Source organism: Gallinula chloropus (assembly GCF_964237585.1).
Source record: "Gallinula chloropus genome assembly, chromosome: 1".
NCBI lineage: Eukaryota > Metazoa > Chordata > Aves > Gruiformes > Rallidae > Gallinula > Gallinula chloropus.
The window spans coordinates 74239214-74244993 of NC_140085.1; positions in this window are offsets into that span (position 1 = coordinate 74239214).

Sequence of the window (5780 nt, forward strand, 5' to 3'; positions counted from 1 at the left end):
ATGTACTGAAACACAGTGTGTCAAATCATTACTCACTTGAAAAAAAGTGCGCGTCTATCTATAAAAAAAAAAGTATATTATACAAATTTTACAAACATGTACCCTCCTCTTTCCCACTCTTCCAACTCCTAGACGCCACAGAATTCACAGGAAAGGTGCTGTTCTTCAGAATGAAGAAACCCCAGAAAAAAACCTGTATTACAAAATTATCCTGTGAGAGCAGGAGGACTTGCTACCCACTCTCCAAAAAAAACCCAAAAAACCAAACAAAACCCCAACACAAACCCAACCAACAACATGTTGGCAAAACAAAGGGTGAATCATAGCTCGGAATGATGCAGGCGATGGGCAGCTCACCCAGCAGCACTTGTCCACAAATGAGGCAAACGTTCCTCTGGTGGACTCCAGCCCAGCCTAGGGGAGGGAAGAGGCAGCAGAGAGTGGAAAGGAGAAGGAGGAAGCAAGAGGAGGACCAGGCAGCTCCCTCAGAGGAGTATATCACAATTCTTAGGACAATTTCAGACTCCGGAAATTCTAGGTGCTGCTAAAAAGAGAGGCTGAAATGAAAAAGTAAATGGACAAGACCCCCAAATCACATCCAGAAGAGAACCTACTTCAAGGATAGAAGGTAGCCTTTGAATACCTTTGAATTTTAAAGCTGCTAGATACTAGAAATCATCACATGACAATGAAATAGTGGAATTGCTGTATTTCAAATGGAAAACTTCTGTTTCTGTTTGCTTGGGCTTTGTTTTTTTTTCCAAAAACAACAGCCAACCACCAAGAATAGAAAAGCCTTTTCTACCACAAGGCCATTAGACAACCAGTCTTCCCCTCTGTTTCCTTTCCGACCACCTCTGTGCCATGCCACCACCGAAACAGGAGTTCTCTGGAGTTGCTGATTATTACAGAGCTCCTCATGTTTGGATTCTCAAATCTGGGGTGGGGGGCAGGGAGGGGAAGAATCATCTTACACAGCTGGAAATACATTACCCATGTAGGTAAAGTACTTATAGGTCAGGGCATGTGGTTATCAAGCCCTTAAAAAAACTGTGAAGAAAGAGGAAAGAAGAAAGGCTGCTCTTTTGAGTAGCTTTCATCTGGAACCCAAAGAACTCGGATGTACCAGAACAACGCTGTTAATGCTGGGAAAAAGATATCTTAGGGCAGTCCTGCGTCCCTTACACATGGTCTAGGGAAGCCAAGGGAGATTAAAAAGGAAAAAAAAAAGGCCACTTTGTCCTAGGACTCGCACCCTACCTAAAAGTGAGTAGAGGCACTTCAGGAGAGCTTTCTGGTGGGCAGCATCGAATAGCAACAACTCAGCTCGTTCACTCAGGTTGTTTTGGGGTTGGGTTTGGAAAATTACACAGAAGTGCACACGCTTCCTTTTGATTATTTATGCAATCCTTCTATTCCAACGGGGGATTTTGAGGCAGAAAAATCCCAATTAGATTTATGATTTTTCAAGCAGGTCCTAATACCTTTGCAGGTGAACTGATGAAAAGTTTCATACAGAAGAAAACTTGCCCTGCACACATCAGGCAGGGAGATGGCTGAATTCTGCTCTGGGGTTTTTGTTTTGGATTTGCCTGCCACCCTCTGTGAGGATGGCATTTCATCTGGTCGATTTTTAATTGGATTTGGTGTGACAATAAGAGATTTGTTGCCAGAAACGCAGCTGCTGTGTCCCAAATAAAGGCGTTTTATAGCATTATGGGGATATTATTTTAGCTGTGGATTTTGGAGCGCGCAAGATGCCAGAGTTCTGAGAACAGAAACGTATCTCTCTATACATACACAAAGAGGTTTGACCGGCGCTACAGCTGCTTTATGATGATGTGTTGGTATTTGTTAAATCAGCCTCTTACCCACTTCAGTCTTCTACTAAAGAAAGATCAGAGCTCTCAACTATTAATAACCTTCACTAAAAATTATGGGGTTTACTCTTCACACAAAAACACATACCCCACAGGACATGTTCTCCAAAAGCTGGGAGAACCATTCCCTGCTCCCCCTTACTCAGTCTGTTACACAGTATTACACTCTTTCTCCCTTGGTAGACGGGAAGAGAAAAATGTGAAACAGGTATCTGAGAGCCAAAAAGACACCACGCTGACACACCCAAATCAAACAGAGCAACTGCTGACCGCACACTGGCATCTGTGATTAAGTAAGTTATTTCCAGAAATGACCTAACAGAGTAAAAACCCGCCTTCCGAGCATTTTTAGTTTCAGGATAGTGCAGCATTAACCCAGGCTTGAAACGGATTAACCTTTACTTAAGGTATAATGAGCACACTTCTGCACCGGCAAGCAACAGGATATATTGGCCTCTGCACATCTTGTATTCCTGGTAGGATAAAGTAACACCCCAATCTTTATTTCCTGCTGATTTGTTTTCCCTCTGCTCCTGTACTTGCAAATGCAGACGGTACCAAATAGCAAGTCTAAGTCACTTGACTTTATTAAGCCTGTAAAAAGGCGATAACAATTCTGGCACCAGCACACCGCGCTATAAATAGCGGGGCTGACCCTCGCTGTGGTGCTACAGTAGGAAAATACAGACAAGAACTCAAGCCATAAACTAGCCAGCTCTGAGAAAGCTGTTTCCCAGAGAAGACACTCATACTGGCTTCACCACCGTACCACGGCACAAGCATTTTTTTCCAGCATCCCATGACTCCCAAGCACATCCCACCAGCCTCCTGAGCACACCCCACCAGCCCTGCCTCCGGACCACGACGTTTCCTTGAGACGGAATTTGCATTTGCTCAGTTTGCAGTTGGTGTCCCTGTTTACCTCTGTCATTGTGGGGAAAGAAAAAAAACCCAAACCCAACACCTCTATAAAACTGAGAAGTGCCCTAAGCTCTACAGGTTCCCAGAAGTAAGTGGAAAAGAGGACAGATCTGGCAGGAGACACAAGGCACCCCGCAAAATCCTATGTCAACTCACAGCCAAGGAAACCTCTTCACTCTTCTTCCTCCCACCTCTCTGCTTCCACTTACAATCCCCCAAGCAAAGCACAAATCAATCAACATCCTGAACAAATTATTCAGTTGGGAGTAACCGAGTCAAGTCCTTAAGCCTGACCTTTGTAAACAAATGATGCCACAGGGGATGAGGGTGGGAAGGAAGAAGCTTCAAAAATGGGGCCTTTTATTGAGTCCGCGCTGCTTCTACTGACCTCACCACATTAACGGGAATGTTTTGAAAAGGTGCCACCCATCGTTCTTGGAAATGTCCTCAAAAAATCCACTAATTCACCCAAATTCATGCCATTTGCATAATGGAACCATTCTACTCCTGCTGCATCACCGACCTTGAATTAGGCTCCCTGCACCACGAAGAAGGTCATATTAAACCAGCCAGCCACGTTTGGCCAAAAATCCTCTGGCTGATGAGGACCAAAGACTTTTCTTTCTGAAGGGCCTGTTACTTGAGGAAAAAAATGATACACCATTGCCTGTGAGAGAGACATCAAACAGATCTCATCGACAGGAGACACTGAGCAGCATGCAGCCGGCAGGACAGTGTCTTGGAGCTGCCAGAAGCAGAGACACCGTATGTGCTGCTTGGCCCAGAAATTGAGCCTGTGCCTCCTGGATGGTCGCCTGAACTCATGGCGTGAGCCTTTCTCCTGATGCCTGCTCAGCTCAGCAACAAGCACCTATGGCACGGTAATGAGGAGCTACAGATGGGGGCAACCAGGGAAAAATCTTGCCCCCAGAGGCCGGTGGGACATCAGCAGAGCAAAGAGGAGCTGAAGGATGTTCCTGAAGCACGAGGGAGAGCAGGATACGGCAGCAGAAAGGGGACAGTAGGCTCAATGCTAACAAACTGAGGTCTTCAAGAATCTCCTCTAAGCAAGTCTCTCCTGACCCACCATAAACCAGAATATTCCCATTGGAAGGGGCCTCTCTATTACGGTAGAAAAATGCTGCCTGCTCAGAGCATATGTTCAATCTTTTTACTCCCAGATCTTTCCTGACTGGGAAGCAGAGAAAGGCCAAGCGGTGTTTGCTTCAACTTCAATCTGTGCTCCCATCTATCACAACAGCTGTAAGTCAAATGAGTTTCCACCACTGAAAACCCCATACCCAGCTTCTGCTACACAACTGGTAACTCAAAACACGTCCTCTTTGAGGGACTTCTTGGCAGGCAGTTCCCACAGTCTGTCAATAACGTTTTCATTGCACACTACATGATTAAGACTCCGGTTAATGAGAGCAAAATCACCAAAGCATCCAACTCTACCTGCTACAGCTCTTTAGAAGAGCTGATTTCTTCTTTTCTAGAAGAAATCAAGGCACCTGAACCGTTCTCTCCTGGAATAAACACTGGACACTTTGTGGGATGAATTTCTAACTAGGAAGGGATGAGAACACAGCACTCAAGCCCCACACACATCCTCTCCAGCCTTCACAGCTCCAGTTTGAGGCATCCAGGATGCGTGAAGGTGAGGGAGAGCACAGAGATGTCTCTCAGCAGGAGGGAAGGATGGAGGTTTGACACCCTCATTAATTTTGGAGCATTTTGGAGAAATTTTATTTCTGCATATCCAGGTAGCTCTAGACTTTAAGGAGAAAAGGATGAAGGATGAAACAGGATCTTGACACAGATGTGCTACAAGATCTCAAGAAATCCACTTTATTGCCCCCACAGCATACTTTCCAGCATGTAAAATGGAGCAACAGAAGAGGAATGTGGAATGGAGACCATAATCATAACACTACACATAACTGACCTGTAGTGATGACAAAGATTCAAATACTTCAATAGGGGGAAAAAAAGCCCAACAAACCCTCAAAAAAACAATGCACACCCCTCAAAGCAGGTTAGTTCATTGTGATTATCACTTCAGATCCTTCTAAAATACTCTTCCAACCTTTCACATTTACTTCTTTAATGATTTCTGACTTCAGAGAGAATATAAATATGTGACAGCATGCCACAAGCAGTGCAAACTGAAACCAGACTTTCCCACTATCTTCCTTATCAGAGGGTTTCGTGTTTCTCAGGAAACGACAGCAATCTATTTTATCAATTCTTTCTTGCTCTTTTGCTGGCAATCTGTGTGAAAGCAAGTCTGTTCCAGTTGGACAGTGGCGGGTGGGTAACCTGACTAGGCTTCGTCTTGGTAAGAAGAGGGCTGAAGGTGTCAGTCTCTTTACAGGCAAATCTTCTGCACATCTATGTTATGTCACACAGCTTGGTTCTGACTATCTAATAAGGCTGTATCTATACTACCAAATCAGATGGACTTAAGTCACACATAGAAATATCCCTATTTTTGAAACCATGCAGGCAAGTATAATTATGCAGCAGGCCTAGAATAAATCTACACTGGACTGATTACTTGGTGCACATCTAAGTAAGGGAGCAAACACCACGTCCAGTTCCCTCAGAGAGAAAACCACATTTTCCATGTAACAGAACGATGCTACTTAGGTCATGATGCTGGGTCTCCGATTCAGATTTAAACTGTAAAGGTATGTACACAGGTCTCACTAGACAGGGAACACCAATCCTTCCTCCCGAAACAGCTACTTTGCTTCCCATAAAGGCTGATGATCATTTTCATTTATACACCCAAGCACGCCCCTGAAGCCCAGCAATTAGAAAGGCAGATCATTATTGTAGTAAAAAGGATAAAACTGCAAAATTTATAAAGTTTCCGTTTACATTCTGAGGGAATTTGGCTCTTGAACGAAAACCTTCCAGTAAGGCAGATACTGAAACTTATTTCCACCTTTCCGGGTTCTCAGCATGACACAT